The 21,951-nt window shown below is 45.8% G+C and overlaps 1 long non-coding RNA gene across 1 annotated transcript in view; it reads left to right on the top strand.

Annotated features, from left to right (window-relative positions):
* LOC134729001 (uncharacterized) overlaps positions 1–6,037 on the top strand; it is a 143,038-nt gene extending 137,001 nt beyond the window's left edge. The window contains exon 6 of the long non-coding RNA XR_010109837.1: positions 1,219–6,037. This is a non-coding gene — a long non-coding RNA (uncharacterized LOC134729001). The remainder of the gene's footprint in view (positions 1–1,218) is intronic.
* Positions 6,038–21,951: the final 15,914 nt, after the last annotated feature.

The following is a 21,951-nucleotide window of genomic DNA, read 5'->3' as shown; positions in this document are numbered from 1 at the left end:
GTAATCCTTTCTGTACCTGCCTCACGGGGTGCTGGAGGTATAAACGAGTGCCTGCCACTAGTACCCAAGAAATGGTAACTTACAAGGAAACAGAGCTCCGTGCCACTTCTTCCTGGAAGCCTTCCCAGGCTGCCTGAAGCCCTCCCTGAAAGCCCAGCATTCTTCACACTTCCTGTCGTTGTCTCGTTGATTTTTGCCCCAGCAGCAAGCTGAGGACTGTGGCAGGGTCCTCCCCTCCCTGGGCTGCCCCAGCTCTGGCATGTAGCAGGTGGGAGAGAGAGTAATACCAACGCCTGAGCGGGTGCCGGGTGCTTCGGTGGAGACAGGTGGTCCCGCTGCTACCCGGATTCTCTTGAGCCCTGCCGGGCAGGGGTCTCGTCTCTCCTCAGCCCGTGAGGATGCTGGGGTCCAGAATGGGTAGGGAATGGGCCCAGTGTCACACAGCCTGGGCCTCTGACTCCAGGTTGGGCGCTCATTGTTGGGCCTCTTAGTCTGGGCAGTCAGCTCAGACATGCCTCAGGTGACGGTGGGATGGGGCTTGGGGCCGGGCCTTGAGAGGGCAAGACGTCTAGTGCTCTACCTTCCTGCTGGCAGTGACAAGGAACTTCCTGAAGAAGGCCATGGCAGAACCAGGCCTGGAGGAAGCAGGTCGAGCAGCACAGGGGGAAGGGCATTCTAGGGAAGGGGCTCTGCAGGAGAGAGCCTGTCCAGCCAATGCAGAGAACGGCGGGCTCCCCCTGGTTGGCTCTGGGAGACTGTGGGTCTCCTCCTGGTTGGCTTTGGGGTTGTTGCTCCAAACGTTGTGGTTTCTCTCTCTCTCTCTCTTTTTTTTTTGAGACAGGATCTCTCTCTCTATTGCCCAGGCTGGACTACAGTGGCATGATCTCAGTTTACTGCAAACTCTGCCCTCTGGGCTTAAGCAGTCCTCCTGCCTCAGCCTCCTAAGTATCTGATACCACAGGCATGCACCATCACACCCTGCTAATTTTTGTATTTTTGGTAGAGATGGGGTTTTGCCATGTTGCCCAGGCTGGTCTCGAACTCCTGAGCTCAAGCAATCGGCCCACCTCAGCCTCCTCAAGCGCTGGATTACAGGCGTGAGCCACTGCGCCCGTCTGTGGCTTTTTTGTTGACATGACCACAAATGCAAGTTGTACCCAGAGGATGTGGGAAAATGGAAACTAATTTGTTTTCTGGTCATGTTAAATTTACCTTTAGGAAGTAGCAGGAAGGTAAACATCTCTTCTCCCTGTGTTCTCTCTTGGGGCTGATGGAGCCCTGCCTTCCCACACTGCACGGCCAGTGGGTGACCGAGAAGAGTCATTTTATTCATGCAGTGAACATCCGACCCTGGTACATTCAGCCTGAGACTGAAGGTACATTCTGCCTCCAACTGAAGGCAGAGAAGACATGGATGGAGGGGCCCCTTGGCACTGGGGACAGTGGCCTCTGAGCACCCTGGAGGACAGCTGACCTGGCATGCAGCAGTGGAGAGTGTGGCTGCCAGCAGCAGAGCTACCTGGTTAGCGCCAGTCACCATCATGCCTCTTGGGTGCCACGGACTGGAAGCAGCACCCTGGCCAGAACAGAGAGAGGTCAGCACCTGGGAATCAGCACTCAGGCTCACGCTGTGGCTCAAGTCCAAGTGTTGGTGGTGGACTCAGAGACTTGAGCTTGTCTTCTGTTTGACATGGGTGAGTGCCACCCCACGTGCGCGGTTCTGACGGCCCAGCCTCATGTGACCTCACGAAAGAAGCGTGGATCCTCCAGCCGAGTGGCCGGCCTGCCAGGCCTCCCTCCCAGACCTAGTTCATTCCCAGGGTACCTCTGGACACCTGGTTCACCCCATGTGGGGTGGTGGTTGGTAGAGTTAGAGAGTGCCCCAAATGGGGAGAAGGGGGAACTAGGGTACCCACAGTCCGGGTCAGGGCTTGTCCCAGACACCACAGGGGTCTCAGACAATTTGAGGAGGGCACTTCAAAGCTGGAGCTCCCCGAGACGTGGGGCCTGGGGCAGGGCCCCTGCTGGGTAGAGTCTGAGGGGCCTCAGAGAAGGTGAGAAATTTGCCAGACATGCGGCCTGCAAGTGGGGCTCTGGTTTTCAGGCCCAGGGCTGTCAGAGACAGTGGGGAAATGTTCCCAAGCTCCAGCGGGGAATCTCAGCAGCAGAGACAGATGACGGGACGGTTATTTGTGGAGGGTGTACGAGGTGACGCTGGGAGCATTTCCAGCCGTCTCCCAAGGCACCCCAGTCCTGACTGGTGACTTTCACTCTTTGCTTCTGGGCTCTCTGTCTCAGAGCGCAGCTGGGGACTGGCTTGTCTGAGAAGATAATTCCCACTCCAGTGTTAACAGCTTGACGGGGAACCTCAGCCTTTGCCTGAGGAAATGGGACAGGATGGAAACCCACGTGTCTGACTTGGGGTCTGGCCCAGGCTGGTCCCCACCCCCACTCCCACCTGGGACCCCAACTCCAGGTCTCCCATCCACATCCTGCCTGAGGGCCTGGAGCTCCCTGGCATCTCCAGCCTGTAGGCCCTGGCTCCTTCCTTTGAGGTGTTTTGGGGCCTGGGACCTGCACAGAAATGGAGACAGCACAGCCACAGTGACCCGCGTCTCGGGGCAGGTGACCCATGCCAAGGGCAGCTCATCCCAGGCCTGACTCTGAGCCTCCACGTTCCCTGGCTCTGGGGTCCAGCTCATCCCAGGCCCAACTCTGAGCCTCCACATTCCCTGACTCTGGGGTCTTTTGATGCCAGCACTGCAGATGGTCTCACGCTGGCTCAGAGGGCAGCAGGAGTGTCTAAGCCAGGTGGCTGGAACATCTGGAGGAAGCGTGCTGTGGCCAGAGGAGACTGGGGAAGGAACCTGGGAGGAGGGCTGAGGCGGGCCAGCCCGGGGCCCTGGACCTGAAGCCTTTGGGTGTGGCCTGTGACCTGTGCCTGACCCTGACTCTCGCCTCCCCTGGAAGCTGTGTCTTTGCCTCTGAATCCAGGCCTGCCACCCCCATTTCCAGCTTCTTGAAGGTATGTCCTCGCCCCAAAAGGGACTCAGCATCCGCCTCTGATTTTTGAGGATCCAAGTTGAGAGGAAGACTCCAAAGATGCTTGAGCACACCTGGGAACAGGTGTGTGTGTGGGGGTGGGGGAAGTGGGATGGGAGGGGGGTTGGGGTGTAGGACTGCTGGGCTACGTGGTCAAATTAACAGCTCTCCCTGGCTGAGCCTGTCCTGTGTGCCACCCCCACCCACCCTTGACTCCAGTGGTCCCAGCCACTGACTGTTTAGCCCGTCCCGCTATTGAGAACAAGCGTGGATCCACTGGCCAAGGGGCTCTGTGTCCTCCTCCAGCCCTGGACAGGCCTCAGGCCAGGCCTGTCTGCCCTCTCTACCCACCAGCAAGTGTGACACTTGGGGTCTCTGGGCAGGTGGCCCCATTGCTGCCGTGCACAGGATGAAGCAGAGGCAGCAGCTCACCGCCCTGGGCTCTGTCTTCTTCTTCCCACAGTCCCCTGATTTGCCTCCCGAGTGAGGGAACCTGGCACTCTGGGGCTCCCTCCTTCCCATTGTGGTCCAGGTGTCGTAGCCCCATTGGTTTATTCCACCCCAGAGTTTTCTGCCTGGACCACGCTCCAGCACCCTGGCACACTCAGCCTCTGGCCTCACCCTTCTTGACTGCAGGGAGACACAGTTTTACTGCATCTTCTTCAATTTTCGTGCCTTTTATCCTGTTTTTCTTTCCTGATTGCAATGCCAGGGTCTCCAGTATAATGTTGAATAGAAGTGGTGAGAATGTCTATCTTAGGAGGACAGTGTCAATATTTCAGCATTTAGTATGATGTTAGCATAGCATTTTCTCAGATGTCCTTTGTTGGGTAAGGAAGATTCTCTTTATTCTTAGTTTTCTGAGAGTGCTATCAGGGTTGGGTGTTGAATTGATCATATGTTTTTTACTTTCTCCTTTCTTTTTATATGGTAAATTATATTGATTTTCAAATCTTAAAACACTTTATACTCCTGAGATAAATCCTTTTGTTCTTTTAAATATACTGTTGGATTCTATTTGCTAATAATTTATTAAGATTTTTTTGTGTCTATGTTTTCATGAGAGATATTGGACTGTAATTGTCTGCAAATTTATCAATTTTGCAATGTATTTGTCAGGTTTTGGTATTAAGATTATTTTAGTCTCATAAAATAACTTGAGAAGTGTTCTCTTTATCCTTGATTTTTTCAAAGAGGCTGTGTTCCTCCTTCAGTGTTTGATATGGTTCACCAATGAAGACATCTGAGTCTGGAGTTTTATTTATGTGAAGGGTTTGATAACAAATTCAGTTTTTAAATTAATTATAGGGCTATTAAAGTGTTCTATTTCATCTTGTGTTAGTTTTGGTAAGGTGTATTTTTCAGGGAGTTGTCAATTTCCTAGCACTTGTTGAATTTGTTCATGTAAAGTTGTCTGCAGGATTTGTAGTGACCATCTCTTGCTAAATCTGGGTATTGATGATTTGTGTTTTCTCTCTTTCATGATCAATCTAGCTAAGGGGTCATCAATTTTGTTCATCTTCTCAAAGAACCAAATTTTGGCTTTGTTAATTTTCTCTATTGTTTTCTATATACACTTAGAGGGTTATACATTTCCCCCAAGCACTGTTTTAGCTGCATATCATTGATTTTGATATGCTGTATTTTCATGATTATTCAGTTTTTGTGGTTTCTTTGATCCATTGATTATTGAGAAGTATGTTGTTTAAAACCATTTGGGGGTTTCTGAGATATTGTATTATTACTGGATTTAATTCCATTGTTATTGGATGTACTCTGGCTGATTTCAGTACTTATTAAACCTTGTTTTATAGCTCAGAATATAGCCTATTTTTGGAAATGCCCTTTAAAAGAATGTGGACTCTGTAGTTGAATATAGTATTCCATAAATATCAATTGAAGTGGTTGATAGTGTTATTCAGATCAACTATTTCATTTATATCTGAACTTTTAATCTATTATTCTATTAATTACTAAAAGAGTAGAGTTAACATCTTTAATGATGATCAAAGAGCTGTCTGTTTTCCCTTTTAAATTCTGTTAATTTTGGCTTCATATATTTTTAGGTTTTGTTATTATATGAATACATATTTATGTTTTCTTGATGAATTAACCATTTTATCTTTATGAGCTGGTCTTCATGATCACGAATAAAACCCTTTTTCTTGAAGTCTCTTTTATCTGATATTAAGATAATGACCCCAGCTTTTTTTTTTTTTTTTTTTTGAGATGGAGTCTGGTGCTGTCGCCCAGGCTGGAGTGCAGTGGCGCGATCTCGGCTCACTGCAAGCTCCGCCTCCCGGGTTCACGCCATTCTCTTGCCTCAGCCTCCCGAGTAGCTGGGACTGCAGGTGCCCACCACCATACCCAGCTAATTTTTCTATTTTTAGTAGAGACAGGGTTTCACTGTGTTAGCCAGGATGGTCTCGATCTCCTGACCTTGTGATCTGCCTGCCTCGGCCTCCCAAAATGTGGGATTACAGGTGTGAGCCACCACGCCCGGCTGACCCCAGCTTTTTTACAACTACTTTTTTTTCCTCTCTCTATTCACATCCATTCACTTTGAACTACACTTTCAAAGTGTACAAAATAAATAAATAAATAAATAAATAAATAAATAAAGGTGCTCTGTCACCCAGGCTGGAGTGCAGTGGTGTGATCTTGGCTCACTGCAACCTCCGCCTCCCGGGTTCAAGAGATTCTCCTGTCTCAGCCTCCTGAGTAGCTGGGATTACAGGTTCCTGCTGCCATGCCTAGCTAATTTTTGTATTTTTAGTAGAGCCAGGGTTTTACCATGTTGGCCAGGCTGGTCTTGGACTCCAGACCTCAGGTGATCTGCCTGCCTTGGCCTCCCAAGGTGCTGCGATTACAGGTGTGAGCCACTGCGCCTTCCCTGTCTTCATATTTAAAGGACGTCACCTGTATAGGTTTATAGCTGGTTCTTGCTTTTGTATCCATTTTGACAATCTCTGTCTTTTTATTATGTTGTTTGGTTCATTCATATCTTTCATTTTATTATGTGTTTTCTGATTATTTCCTTTGTTTTTGGTTCCTCTGACTCTCTTTTCTGTCTTCTTTTGAAGAATTTGAATGGTTTTTAGGGTTTTGTTTTATCTATTGCATTTTTTAGCTATACCTTCTTGTATTTTAAAAAATTCTGGTAGCTGTTCTAGGGATTAAAAATACATTCTTAACTTTTGACAGTCTACTTAAATGAATATTTTACCACTTCATGTAAAATGTAGAAATCTTGCAACCATATATATGTGTGTATATATATATATATCCTTTATGTTATAGTTGTTATATGTAAGATATCCACATACATTATAAACTCCATAGGAAAATGGGGTTTGCTTTTTAAGAAATAGAATGAAAGTGTTAATATTTACTAGGTATGTATCATTTATCATTTTCCAGGCTCTTTATTCTTCCTGAAGATTGACATTTCCATCTGGTATCATTTCTTTCCAGCCTGAAAAGCTCCCTTTAGGATTTCTTGCAGTACAGGAATGAATTCTCTTGGTTTTCTTGGATTCAAAGTGTTCTTATTTCACCTTCATTCTTGAAGACGATTTTCTTTGGATATAGAGTTCTGAGTTGAAAGTCTTTTTCTTTTGATATTTTGAAGATCTACTGTCTTCTTGTCTCCATAGTTTCTGATGAGAAGTCAGTGGTGATTTCAATTGTTCTGCTATACGTAATTGTAGTTTCCTCTGGCTGCTTTTATGATTTTCTGTTTATCTTTAGTTTTCTGAAATTTGACTGTTGTGTTTTTATTTGGGCATGAGTATGTGTTTTTATTTCATTTTTTCATTCTCCTTGGGGTCTCCTGAACTTCTTGAATCCTTAAAATTTTTGTCTTTATCACATTTGGGAAATTTTGGGCATTATTTCTTTAAATATCTTCCTTTCTTTCCCTCCCTTCCTCCCTCCCTCCCTCCCTCCCTCCCTCCCTCCCTCCCTCCCTCCCTCCCTCCCTCCCTCCCTCCCTCCCTCCCTCCCTCCCTCCCTTCCTTCCTTCCTTCCTTCCTTCCTTCCTTCCTTCCTTCTTTTCTTTTCCTTTTTTTCCTGTCCTGAGACAGGGTCTTGCTCTATCACCAAGGCTGGAGTGCAGTGACATGATCATAGCTCACTGCAGCCTTGAACTCCTGGGCTCAAGGGATCCTCCCACCTCAGCTTCCTGAGTACTGGGACTATTAGCACGTGTCACCATGTCTGCATAATTTTTTTATTTTTATTTTTTGTAGAGACAGCGGTCTTGCTGTTGCCCGGGCTGGTCTCAAACTCCTGGCCTCATGCAGTCATTTCACTTTGAGCCCCCAAAGTGCTGGGATTATGGGCATGAGCCATCACACCTGGCCCTCATTTTCTTTTCTTGCTCTTTTTGTGGCTCCAATTACTTTTGTGTTTGGCCTTTTGATATTTCTGCACAGGTCCCTGAAGCTCTGTTCATTTCTTTTTGATCCCATTTCTCTCTGTTCTTCAGATTGGATCATTTCTGTTGATGTATTTTGAAGTTCACTGACTCTTCTCTCATTTTGTTACATATAGTGAACCAATATTGATATGTTATTTTCAACCACTAAGTTCTAGACTTTATCCAGATTTTGTTAGCTTTGACACAGTGTCTTCTCCTCTTCCAGGATCCTATCTCATTTACTTCTCATGTTTCTTCAGGCTTCTCTTGGCTATGACAGTTTCTTACTCTGTCCTTGTTTTGATGACCTTGGCACTTTTGAGGAGTACCGGTCAGGTCTTTTGCAGAGTGCCCCCAAATTGGGATTTGTCTGATGTTTTTCCAATGATTAGGCTGGGTTTATAGGTTTTGGGTGGAAAAACCACAGAGGCTTTTCCAGATGAGAATGCGATTCTTATCACACCATATCAAAAGCACATGCTATCAACATGACTTCATTGACCCTGATCACACAGCTGAGATGTTTATCAGTTTTCTCCATTGTAAAGTTACTGTTTCCCCCTTTTCCATACTACACTGTTTAGAAGGATGTCACTATGCACATCCCGAAGTTAAGGAAGGGGATTTATGTTCCTCCTCCTTGAGGGTGAAATATTTATATACATTATTTGGAATTCCTCTGCAAGGGAGATTTTTCTCTTCTCCCCCACTTATTTATTTAGTTAATCATTTACTTATATCAGCATGGACTCACAGATATTTATTTCATACTTTGGGCTATAATCCAATAATAGTTGATTTTGTTGCTCAAATCGTTTCAGCTTTGGCCCCTGGGAGCACTTACAGTTGACTTCTGAGTCCCTTTAACATTCCCCCATCAATGAAGGGGTTTTGTGTTTTATTTTTGAGCACTTCCTCAATTTCTGGCACTACGAGATACTCATTTTGTAGATTTCCTGCCCCAGCCATAGAATCAGCCATTTCTTCAAGGAGCCCTGGGTGGTTCTACTGCAGAATGGCATTGGAAACTAAGGTCTGGATGCCGGACCTGCTTGTTGCTATTGAGTGTGGTTGCTTCTAGACCCTCTCAGCTGACAGATCAACATATCTATAAATGCTTCTGTATGTAACCACCTGTATCTATATTGAGCTAAACGTGAGTCAATAGTGATGTCTCCAACTCGTATCCCTGACCTTATGGGCCATTCTAACCTCCTCTCCTTGCTTATCTGTAAATTCCCACTCCAACGGGGAGAAACCTGGATTCTACCTTCCACCATCCATTTACTTAATTGTTCAATTCCATTATACATGTCCAGCGGTATCAGAACTATTAACCGGTACCACCATCTATCGACTGCAAACAACCATCAACTAGAGCACAGGGTTTATGCACTGTTCCTTTTGTCTCCATTAATTTCCAGAGTCACTTGGCTCACCATCTTTTCCCTCTTCCGCTTCACTGGGGTGGTTTCATGCATTTATAACACCTTTAGAGTCTGTTGCTATCAACTACATCCCTCTTGGAATCTCCCGACCTAAATGATTTTAAAAATTTGCATAGACGAGGGTTCCTTCTTCGTGCTGTCCAGTTCTATGGGTTTGAACAATGAGTAACATCACGTGTCCACCATTACAGGATCATGCGGAATAGTTTCACCACCCTTACGCTTTACCCGTTCCATCTCTCTCCTTCTCTCTGAAACTCTGGAAACTACTGATCTTTTCATTGTCGCTACAGAGTTTTGTGTGTTCTAGAATGTTATATAATTAAATCCTGCAGTATGTAGCCTTTTCAGACTGGCTTATTTTACTTCACAATATGCATTTAAAGTTCCTCCACATTTTCAATGACTTGATGGCCAATATATTTTTATCACTGAATAATATTTCATTGTATGGATGTACCACAGTTTATCCATCTATTCATCCGCCTAAGGATATCTCAGTTGTTTCCAGTGTTTGACAATTACGAATAAAGCCACTGTAAACATTTGCATATAGGTTTTTGTGTGAACATAAGTTTTCAAATCAGTTGGGTAAATACTTATGAGTGTGATTGCTGGATCGTATGGTGAGACTATGTTTAGATTTGTAAGAAACTGCCACACTATATTCCAAAGTGACTGTACCACTTTACATTCCCTTGAGCAATGAATGGAAGTTTCTGTTTCTCTGCATCCTCACCAGCACTGGTACTGTCAGGTTTTTAGATTTTAGCAATTCTAGTATGTGTGTAGTAGTATCTCATTGTTTCAAGTTGCTATTTCCTAATGACAGAAGATTTTGACCATCTTTCATTTTTATTTTTATTATTTTTTATTTTTTGAGACGGAGTTTTGCTTTTGTTGCCCAGGCTGGAGTACAGTGGCGTGATCTCAGCTCACTGTAATGTCCACCTCCCAGGTTCAAGCAATTCTCCTGCCTCAGCCTCCCGAGTAGCTGGGATTACAGGAACCCGCCACCACGCCCACCTAATTTTTTGTATTTTCAGTAGAGATGGGGTTTCACCATGTTGGCCCAGGCTGGTCTTGAACTCCAGACCTTAGGTGATTGACCACCTTTTTATATTTTTATTTGTCATATGCAGATCTTCTTTGATGGGACGTCTATGCAGAATTTTTGCTCATTTTCAATTGGGTTGTTTTCTTACTGTTGAGTTTTAAGAGTTCTTTGTATATTTTGGATGCCAGTCGTTTATCAGTTATGTGTTTTGTGAACATTTTCTCCGAGTCTGTGGCTTGTGTTTTCATTCTCTTAACAGTATCATTTACACAGCAGTCATTTTCAGTGTTACTGAAGTTCCCCTTACCAATTTTTTTCATGGGTCATGCTTTTGATATTGTACCTAAAAACTCATCATCAAACCCGAGATCACCCAGATTTCAGCTGTTTTCTTCTGAAGTTTTATAGCTTTGCATTTTACATTTAGGGCTATAATCCATTTTGAATTAATTTTTGTGAAAGGCATAAGATCTGTTTCTAGATTCTTATTATTTTTGCATACGGATGTCCAATTGTTCCACATCATTTATTGAAAGATCGTCTTTCTCCTTTGAATTGCTTTTGCTCCTCTGGTAAAGAGCAGCTGTCTATATTTGTGTGGGTCTATTTCTGTGTTTTCTATTCTTGTCTATTGATCTGTTTGTCTTTTCTTTCACCAATACTAGGCTGTCTTGATTACTGTAGCTTTATGATAAGTCCTGATGTCAGGTAGTGTCAGTTCTCCGACTTTGTTCTTCTTCCGTATTGCTTTAGCTCCTGTGGGCGTTTTTCTTTTCATATAACTTTAGAATCAGTTTGTCAATATCTACAAAATAGCTTGCTGGGATTTTGTTTGGGATTGTATTGAATCTGTAGATAAAATTGGGAAGAACTGACGTCTCAAAATATTGAGTCTTTCAGTCCTTAAACACAATATTCCTTGATTAGATATTCTTTGATTTTGAAAAATCAGAGTTTCATAGTTTTTCACATATAAATTCTGAACATTAAAAAAAAAATTTTTTTTTAGACAGGGTATCACTGTCTCGCCCAGGCTGGAGTGCAGTGGCAGGATCACGGGTCCCTGCAGCCTCGACCTCTCTGGGCTAAAGTCATCCTTTCACCTCAACCTCTTGAGTTGCTGGGACTACAGGCATGCACCACCATGCCTGGTGATTTTTTTTTTTTTTTGTATTTTTGGTAGAGATGGGGTTTCACCATGTTGCCCAGGCTGGCCTCGAACTCCTGGGCGCAGTGCGCCTGCCTCAGCCTCCCAAAGTGCTAGGTTTATAGGTGTGAACCACTGCACCTGGCCAGATTCTGAACATATTTTGTTAGACTTATACCTAATATTTTGTTGGTGATGGTGTTGTAATTGATATTGTTTTTAAATTTCACATTGCTGGCTTATAGGAAAGCAACTGACTTTTGTGTATTAACATTGTAGCCCCTGACTTTGCTCTAATTCCTTATAGTTCCAGGAGGTTTTGTGTGTGTACATGTATGTGATTTTTTGGGGGTTTTCTTTATAGTTAACCACATCAACTGTGAACAAATTCAGTTTTATTGCTTCCTTCAAAATCTGTATGATTTTTGTTTCTTTTTCTGGTTACAATAGCTGGACTGTCAGTATGATGTTGAATAATAACAGTGAGAGGGAATATCTTTGCCTCGTTCCTAGTCTCACAGAGAAAGCACCCAGTTTCTCACTATTAAGCATGATACTCACTGTAGGTTTTTGTAGATGTTCTTTATCAAGTTGGAGAAATTCTTCTGCATTCCTAGTTTGCTGAGAAATTTTTTTTTTACATGAATTAGTGTCGGATTTTTGTCAAACACTTCTTCTGCATTTATTGATGTGCACATATGAGTTTTGCTCCTTATCTTGTTGATGTGGTAGATTACATTAATTGATTTTCAAATGTTGAACCAGTCTTGAATACATGAAAATAATCCCATTTGGTCATGGTTTATAATTATTTTTATATATTAGTAGATTTGACTTGACAGTCTTTTTTTTTTTTTTTTTTTCGAGATGGAGTCTCGCTTTGTTGCCCAGGCTGGAGTGCAGTGGCATGATCTTGGCTCACTGCAACCTCTGCCTCCAGTGTTCAAGCCATTCTCCTGCCTCAGCCTCCTGAGTAGCTGGGACTATAGGCGTCTGCCACCATGCCTGGCTAATTTAGTTATTTTATTTATTTGTTTTTTAATTTTTAGTAGAGACGGAAATAGTAGAGACGGGGTTTCACCATGTCAGCCAGGATGGTCTTGATCTCCTGACCTCGTGATCCGCCTGCCTCAGTCTCCCAAAGTGCTAGGATTACAAGCATGAGCCACTGCTCCTGGCCTCGATTTGATAGTCTTTTATTGAAGATTTTTACATTCATGTTCATGAGAGGTACTGGTCTGCTGCGTTCCTTTCTTGTCATGTATTTATCTGATTTTGGTATTAGGGTAATGCTGGCTTCACAGAATGAGTTAGGAAGTGTTTCTTCTGTTTCTATTTTCTAGAAGGGATTGTAGAGAATTGGTATCATTTCTTCCTTAAATGTTTGATACAATTTACCAGTAAGACTCTCTGGGGCTGCTACTTTCTCTTTTGGAAAGTCATTATTGATTCAATTTCGTTCATAGACAGGCCTACTTAAATAGTCTTATTCTCTTTGTGTGAAATTTTGGTATCTGGGTCTTTCAAGTAATTAGTCCATTTCATCTAAGTTATCAAATTTATCCGCAGAGAGTTGTTCATAGCCTCCTTTATTATCCTCTTGATGTCCATGGGATCAATAGTGATTAACTTTCTTTCATTTCTGATATTAGTAATTTATATCTTCTCTCATCTTTTTCTTGGTTAGCTTTGCTAGAGGTTTATCATTTTTATTGACTCAAAGAACGTGCTTTTGGTTACACTGATTTTCTCTATTGTTTTTCTGTTTTTGATTCTATTGATTTTTGTCTCTAATTTTTATTACTTCTTTTCTTCTGCTTGCTTTAGGCTTAAATTGCTCCTTTCTTATCTTAAGATGAATGTTTAGATTACTGATTTTACATTTCTTTATCTTTAAAAGACATTTTATTATTTTTAGGTTTTTCATTGACAAATAAAATTTACTTATTTATCACATCCAATAAATAGTTTTGAAATATGTCCACACTGTGGAATGATTAAACTGAGCTAATTAACAAATGCATTATTACACGTATTTACTTGTGGTGAGAACACTTACAATCTGCTCTTAGCAATTTTCAAGAATATGATACATTGTTATTAAGTATAGTCACCATGTTGTACAATAGATCTCTGGAACTTATTCCTCCTGTCTAGCTGAAATTTTGTATCCTTTGACCAACATCTCCCAACTCCCTGCCCAGTTCCTGGTAACCACCATTCTGGTAACTCTGAGTTCAACTTTTTAAGATTCTAGACATAAGGGAGATTTTTCTGTGTCTGGCTTATCTCATCTAACATAATGCCTTCCACGTTTATCTGTGTTGTCACAATTGATGAGATTTCCTTCTTTTTGATTTTTCCTTTCTAATATATGCATTTAATGCCATAAATGTCTAAGCACTGCTTTCACTGCATCCACAAATTTTGAGTTATATTTTCATTTAGTTAAAAATATTAAACAGTTATCTAGACTTCTTTTTTTGATCCATATGTTATTTAGAAGTGTGTCGTTTTATCTCCAAATATTTTGGGATTTTCCAGTTTATCTCTATTATTGACTTTCTGTTTAATTCTGCTGTGGCCTGAGATAATAGTTTGTGTGATTTCTCTTCTTTTCAGTTTGTTAAGGTGCGTCTCATGATCCAGAGCATGGTCTATCTGGGCGTATGTTTCATGTGAACTTGAGAAAAGTGTGTATTCTATCATACTTGCATGGAGTTTTCTAGAAATGTCAATTAGATCAAGTTGATTGGTAGTGCTGTTCAAGTCAAAAATATCCTTACTGATTTTCTACATGCTTTGTCAATTACTGAAAGAGAGGCGCTGAAGTCTCCAACTGTGTTAGTGGATTTGCATGTTTCTCTATGTAGTTCTAGCAGTTTTTGTCTCATGTATTTTGACATGCTGTTGTTAAAAGCATACACATCAGGGACTATTATATCTTCTTGAAGAATTTGACCCTTTTGTCATTATTCAGTGCTCCTCTTCATTCCTGTTAATTTTCTTTGCTTTGAAGCCTGACGTGTCTGAAATTAACAATGCAACTACAGCTTTCTTCGGACTCCAGCTTTTCTTCTGTTGCCATGATATATCTTTCTCTATCCCTTTGCTTTTTCACTTTCATTGATATTTTGCTTTTAATTTACATGTGTCATTATATTTAAAGTGGGTTTCTTATAGATACCATTTAGTTGAGTCTTGTCTTCCTAATCCACTCTGCCAATATCTGTCTCTCAATTGGTATACTTAGAGCATTCATATTCAAGGTGATTATTGATAGGGTTGAATTAATATCTACCTTGTTTATAACTGCCTTCTATTTGTTACACTTGTTACTTCTTTTTCTTCCCTCTTTTTCTGCTTTCTATCATTTTGATTAGGCATTTAAAAATTATTCTGTTTTCTCTCCTCTCTTAGGCATATCGGTTATACTTAACCGATATTTATTTACTGGTTTCCCTAGAGTTTGCAATTTACATGTATAACTAATTTAAGTCCACCTTCAACTAGCAGTATATTACTTCACATGTAGTGCAACTACCTTATAAAAGAATATCTACAATTTCTTTCTCCTCTTTTAAAGTTGCCATCATTAATTTCATTTAGCCGTATGCTATGATCACAAAATACTTTATTACTACTTGTCTTAGTCCATTTTGTGCTGCTATAACATAATATCTGAGACTGGATAATTTATAAAGAATAGAGATTTATTTCTTACAGTCTTGGAGGCTGAGAAGTGTAAGGTTGAGGAGAGGGCCTTCTTGCTGTGTCATCCCAGGTGACAGGTGGAAGGGCAAGACAGCATGCACATGCACAAGACAGAATGAGAGAGAGAGACAGAGAGAGGTAGGAGAAGGAAGAGAGGTGGAGGAGGAGAGGAGAAGGAGGAGAGGTGGAGGACAGGAGGAGGAGGTGGAGGAGGAGGAGGAGAGGTGGAGTAGAGGAGGAGGAGGTGGAGGAGGAGGAGAGGCGGAGGAGAGGAGGAGAGGTGGAGGAAGAGGAGAGGTGGGGGAGGAGGAGGAGAGGTGGGGGAGGAGGAGAGGTGGAGGAAGAGGAGAGGTGGGGGAGGAGGAGGAGAGGTGGGGGAGGAGGAGGAGAGGTGGGGGAGGAGGAGGAGAGGTGGGGGAGGAGGAGGAGAGGTGGGGGAGGAGGAGGAGAGGTGGAGGAGGAGGAGAGGAGGAGGAAGTGGAGGAGGAGGAGGAGAGATGGAGGAGGAGGAGAGGTGGAGGAGGAGGAGAGGTGGAGGAGGAGGAGGAGAGGTGGAGGAGGAGGAGGAGAGGTGGAGGAGGAGGAGAGGTGGAGGAGGAGGAGGAGAGGTGGAGGAGGAGGAGGAGAGGTGGAGGAGGAGGAGGAGAGGTGGAGGAGGAGGAGAGGTGGAGGAGGAGGAGGAGAGGTGGAGGAGGAAGGAGAGGTGGAGGAGGAAGGAGGAGAGGTGGAGGAGGAGGAGAGGTGGAGGAGGAGGAGGAGAGGTGGAGGAGGAAGGAGAGGTGGAGGAGGAAGGAGGAGAGGTGGAGGAGGAAGGAGAGGAAGGTCAGGAGGAAGGGGGCTGAATCCACGCTTTTATCAAGAATCCACTCCTGTGATGATGGCGTTAATCCATTGATGAGGGCAGAGCCCTCAGGACCTAATTAATTCTTAAAGTTCCCACCAGTCCATCCTGTTGTCTTGGGGATTAAGTTTCCAACACATGAACTTTGTGGGAACTTTGAAACCATAGCACTATTATTACTTTTAACAAACATTTATCTGTTAAGATTAATTAAGAATAAGAAAACAAAATGTTTTATTTTATTTTAAAAAACCCTTCTCTGATACTTTTTTTTAAATTGTAGATTTGAGTTTCTGACTTATATATTTTTCCTCCTTCCTGAAAAACTTCTTTTGATACTTCTGGCAAGGTAGGTCTGCTGGTGATGAATATCTTTAACTTTTATATGTCTGAGAAAGTTTTTGTTTCTACTTCACTTTGGAAAGATCATTTTGCTAGATATAGAATGACAGGTTGGTGGATTTTTTTCTTTCAATACTTCAAACATTTCACTCCACTCTCTTGCTTGCTTTCTGAGAAGTCTGATGGATTCTTATCTTTTTAGGTAAGGTATCTTTTCCCTTTTGCTTCTTTTAGGATTTTATCTTTTTTCTCCAGCTTGACAGTTATATACCTAAGTGTAGATCGTTTTTGTTTTGTTTTTGTTTTTAGTATTTATCTTGCTTTGTGTCCTCTGAGCTTCCTAGATCTGTGGTTTACTTTGGAAAGTTCTCAGCCATTGTTGCTTCGAATATTTCTTCCATTCCGTTCTGTCTTCTCCTTGTGTTATTGTAATTATGTGTATGTTGCACTTTTTTCTTTGTTCATTTGTTTGTTTTTTGAGATGGAGCTTCGCTCTGTCACCCAGGCTGGAGTTCAGTGGCATGATCTCAGCCCATTGCAACCTCTGCCTCCCAGGTTCAAGCAATTCTCCTGCCTCAGCCTCCTGAGTAGCTGGGATTACAAGCGTGTGCCACCATGCCTGGCTAATTTTTGTATTTTTAGTAGAGATGGGATTTCACCATGTTGCCCAGGCTGGTCTTGAACTCCTGAACTCGTGATCTGCACACCTCGGCCTCCCAAAATGCTGGGATTACAGGCGTGAACCACTCACCCAGACTGTTGCACTTTCTGAAATCGTCCCCCGGTTCTTGGATGTTTTGTTCTCTTTGTATTTTTCAATTTGGGAAGTTTCTATGGACATACTTTCAAGCACATTAATTCTTTTGTTGGCCATGTCCCATCTGTGGATGAGCCCATCAAACATAGTCTTCATTTTTGTTATGGTGTTTTTCACTCCTAGCATTTCCTTTTGACCCTTTCTTAGAGTTTCCATCTCTCTGCTTCCCTTATCCATCTATTATCACATATTGTCTACTTGTTCCATTAGTGCTTTAACATGTTAATCAAAATTATTTTAAATTGCAAATAATTCCCAAATCTGTGTCATAGGCAAATTTAACAGGTGGGCGACAGATGGGAGAATCTACTTGCAACATGTAAAACTGACCGGAGATTAATGTCTAGAATACAAAAAGCAACAAGAAAAACCCTAGAGCCCTTCTGAAAAAGTTAGCGATCAATAATAGCTATGCTTTATAGAGCAATCACTACCTTTTAAGCACTTACACAGATGTGAGAAGAAAGTGCAGTAAGACCTGTGAGAATCTTGAGGGAGGTGCCGTGTCCAGCTTTGGGTGAGTGGTAGTGGAGACTGAGGAACATTGTCTGGATGGCTTCTGAAAAATAAACTCCAGTTAGTGGGGAATGGGGCGCAGTACAGTCATTCTAGGCTGCGGGAACAGCCTGGGGAAATACATGTGTGCAGAGAATAATGTACAAGTCAAGTTTCCCAGAAGATCCATGAGAGACAGCAGCAGGTGCTACAGTCAGAAAGCCAGGATATGATGCAATAGGGAGCCATGGATGGTTTTTGAGCAGGTGCAAGGTGAAATGAAAGTGCTAGTTACGAATACGACTTAGGATGGAGGATGGACTGAGGAGAGTGTCTGGGCTCTGGGAGACGTGGTCAGGCAAGAGATTGTCTTCAGGCCAGAGTGAGGGTTGTGGTGGGATAGAACCAGGAAGACCTTGTGACTAGAGCTGAGGGCCAAAGGAGAAGTTAGGGGCACTGCAGGAGCCCTGGCTCAGGGTATGGGTGGAAGCAGCTGCTGGTCACCAGTGGGTGGAGGGCAGACTGGAAAGATGAAGAGAACAGGCCCAGAGGGGTGGTGAGGAGGCTCCGGTGAGGAGGCTCCGATGTAGAGCGTGGGGGCCACTGTCCCAGAGGCAGGCACCAGAGAGGGGACTGGTCTGAGGGCTGCCTGTACTTAGTGGGTGACTGGAGGTCGAGGAGGCAGGATGTAGAGGAGCACGTGTGGCTGCAAGTCTCAGGACCCTGCATCTCTAGCACCATGGCCACCTCAGCTCTGTGAAATGGGGCTCTGGCCTCTCTGTAGTGTCCAGGCCTGAGGGCAGCCCAGCTGTTTCTTCCTTCCTAGGTCTGGAGGATGAAGCCAGCCCAGCTTGGTCCTGCCTGGGCCAGAGAGCTGGGCACTAGGAGCAGGAAGATTTGGGTGGAGGAAACTGGGGATGGGGGTGTTGCAAGACCACTCCTCCTGAGGGAGAGGACAGCAGGGACTCCACCAGGGTCTTCTCCCTGCCCCTCATCCTCATGCTGAGGGAAGGGTCCAGGCCCAGCTCCAGCTACACTCTGGGTCCCCCACACCCTCCCACGGTAGCAGAGTCTTGGGGGCACCCCCACCCCATCTTGTGTGAAATGGGTATGTGTGGGTCTCATTCACGCCTCTGCCTCTATCCTCCCCACCCGGGCCCCTCCCTTCTCCAAACCTCAGCACCCCCGTCCCCCAACCCAGTGCCTCCCTCCATCCACTTTCTTTGCTCCAAGGAGGAGAAAGGCCCACTCTCATGATTGTGTGTTGACTTCCGACGTGAAGCCACTTTTTCTGCCTCTTCTATCTGCCTTCTTACCTCTCCTGCTCCCGCCAGGTCCTCCCAGGGGTACAATGAGCTTGTTCCTGACTCTGGGCCTTTGTCCCTGCTGTTAACCTTGCCAGGAACACCCCTTCCTACTCTCGAATAGTTTGTGGGGATTCACTCAGGCTAGAGGCGACACCATCGTCACCCATCCTGCTGTGGTCTTCCTTCCAGCTTTATTTTTATTGGCATGTTTGCCTGTTAACCTATGGGATGGGCATTGCTGGTGTGTGCTTGAAGCTTCAGACCCTGCAGTCATTCAGCTTGTTGAATAAATGAAATTAAAATTTTAATTCTGGTGGGAGGGACTCTTGAATTTTGGGACATGAATCCTGCAATGGATTTCAGGAGTAAAAGCATAAGGTTATATTGGCCTCATACCTTCTCCACCGAATGTATTTTTTGATTGAGGAGCTGGTTTTATGTTTTCTTTACAATTTTTTTTTATTCATTTTTTTTAAAAGAGACAAGGTCTCCTCTCTGTTATCCAGGCTGTGGTGTGGTGGCACGATCATAGCTTACTGCAGTCTTGAACTCCTGGGCTCAAGGGATGCTCCTGCCTCAGCTTCCCGGGTAGCTAGGACTACAGGCGTAGCCACCACGCCCAGCAAATTTTGATTTTTTTTTTTTTTTTTTTGTGGAGATTGAGGTCTGCCTATGTTGTCAGGCTGGTCTCAAACTCCTGGCCTCAAGCAACCCTCTCTCCTCAGCCTTCCAAAGTGCTGGGACTACAGGTATGAGCCACCACACCTGGCCAGTTGAATGTTTTCTGATTAAGAGCCCTCACACTTTCCCTTCCATTTCAAACATCCAGCTCCATTCTGCCTACTGGAGAAGGACGGCCTGTGGAAAGGGCAGAGGAAGGCCCGCTTCCCCTCCCAGGCCCCAGAGTGCCCCATAGCTGCCTTGAAGCGTGGGCTTCCAGCTACAACCTCATCTGGGAAAGAAAGGGGTGAGGAAAGCTGTTGAGAAGGAAGTTTAGGATTCTTGGTCAGGGAGTGGGTGGTGCTGGCAGATCAGGGCCAGGGCTGAGACCCTCCTAGGAGAGTGTTTCTGCATCAGGGCTGTAGCTGCGGGAGGGCTGAGTGGACACTGGGTCCTCGCCCCTGTTCCTGGCCTCTCCGTCGAGGCTGCACGCTGCTCCTTAGCCAGGTGTCCCATTTGGGCTGCCGGCAAGGGAACCAGGCATAGGGGCCCCTGCCCTCTGGCTCTGAGATCCAAGTCCCTGGGGCTGGCCTAAGGAAGCTAAAAATCTCAAGGTCCCCCGGTGTGAGACCCCGCTGGTCATTCTACCCTACCTAAGAGTGTAAATAAGGCCTTCCCACTGCCTGGACCCTTCTTCTCCAGACCCCTCTTCATTTCTCCCTCCTCCAGGGCAAAGGTGTCATACCTCCAGGGGCCATGTGTGGCCTTTTGGCTCCTTCTTCACCAATAGAGAGGTCTTCCTTTGGCTAAGTTGAGGTCTGCTCTATAACTCCTCTACCCCTCACCCTAGCCCTGGCGTTGTCCACAGGGGCCCCAGAGAACAAGTCAGATCTGCTTAGCCTTGCAGGTTAAACACCCTCAGCTCTTTCTGCCTCCCTTACTGGCTTCTACCGGAAACTCTCCCAACAGCATGGCCTCTGAGGTCACATTTAAAGTCATTTACAGTGAAGATGACAGCTGCACTCGAGTGACCTTGGGCCTAGGACGTCCCTGCAGACTCACTGTCTCTCAGATCCCCGGTGTCCTCATCTGTAAAATGGGGACAAGAGCCCCTCCATCTCCTCCTCTTCCCTCCCTCCCTCACTCTTGGGTTGATCTTCTGCTTCTTCTATGGAGACTAGAGGCAGGAGCCTCTAGATGGAGGGCTTCTCGGCAGAGGTGGGCCTCGGAGGAAGAGTCGGGCCTTCTGGCGGCCCCACCTCGGAGCCGGAGGCCCTCCATGTGGCCCCTCCCCAGGGGCCTCCTACAGTGCCCTCTCCTCGAGCCTGTCCCATGAGCCACCCCGGACTCTTGCTGGTGCGCAGATGCGCCGGACATTGCCGTGCCTCTGTGCTTTGGGCCACGCTGAGCCTTCTGCCTGGAACGCCCTCTGCCGTCTTCTGCTGGGCGAACCCCCACACAGCTTGCGAAGCCTGGCCCAAACGCCACCTACTCTGGGCAGCTGTCCTGACTGACTGCGGGCCTGCCTTGCGCAGTGTTCTCGTGCTGCGTCCCGTCCCGGCCTCCCTGGCTGACCGGCACCCGCTCTGTGCTGCGTCCCCTGCACTGGGACTGCCAGGAGGGCGGGGCCTCTCTGACCTTCTCCAGGCCCTGCTGCCAGCCCAGCCCAGGCTGAGGAGTCCTTCAGGGGATGTGCTCCTGGGCTCTGAGAATCAGTGACAGTGCCTGTGATGTGCCAGTCAACCTCACATGACAAGCTAGGCCATGCACAAGCCCTATCCTGTGCGATGTGGGGACGCAGATGCAGGCACACCCACATGAGGGGCTGACAAGCGCCAGTCCCGTGCCAGGCTCCTCGCGGATGGGGAGTCCCAGGTCCAGCACCAAACATGGGGCGGGCCTGTGGGACAGGCTCCTGCGCCAGCCCTGCCGAGGCCTAGCAGACTGTATCCCCATTCCCAGACTGCTGGGCTGCCAGGGGCCGGAGCTGGGACTCGAACCCAGACCACCAGCCCTGCCCAGGCCTAGCAGACCGTATCCCCATTCCCAGACTGCTGGGCTGCCAGGGGCCGGAACTGGGACTCGAACCCAGACCACCTGCCTGCTGAGTCCATTCACTTTCTATGCCATCTAATTCAGGAGTGAAGCCCCCTGCCCTGAGGGACCACTCACTTTCCAACAGTGGGGGAGGGGGCATTTGGCCTCATTTTATGGGCCAGAAGGCTCAGAGAGGTGAGGGGACTGGTCAGGAGTGCACAGCTAGGGAGTGCCCAACAGGGCTGAACCAGGAGCCTGGGCAGCCTGGCGAGGGGGGCCTTTCTCACTGGCTGTCCTTGGTTCACTCAGCAGTGGTCTGACCCCAGGACCAGCCATGTGGAAAGTACCAGGCTGCCCCTAGGCTCCGGAGCCTCTGCCCTTGCTCCTGCACAGACCTGGACACATTGCATCAGCTCTCTGAGCCTGTTTCTCTGCCTGTCACAGGGCTAGGATCCCCTACACAGCATCACGGTGCAGATCAAACCCTCTGGAGGGAGCCCAGGCAGGTGCCTGCAGAGGTCCCTTCCCATCTCCTCTGCCTCACCTGGCAGCTCTGAGCGTCCCCAGCCTCCTGAAGGAAGACATGCTCTAGGCTGGGCACCATGCGGGCCGGGACTTGCAGGG

Source organism: Pan paniscus, chromosome 15 (assembly GCF_029289425.2).
Source record: "Pan paniscus chromosome 15, NHGRI_mPanPan1-v2.0_pri, whole genome shotgun sequence".
Taxonomy (NCBI): domain Eukaryota; kingdom Metazoa; phylum Chordata; class Mammalia; order Primates; family Hominidae; genus Pan; species Pan paniscus.
The sequence above is the reverse complement of the archived record's forward strand: the minus strand, read 5'-3'. Positions and strand labels throughout refer to the sequence as shown.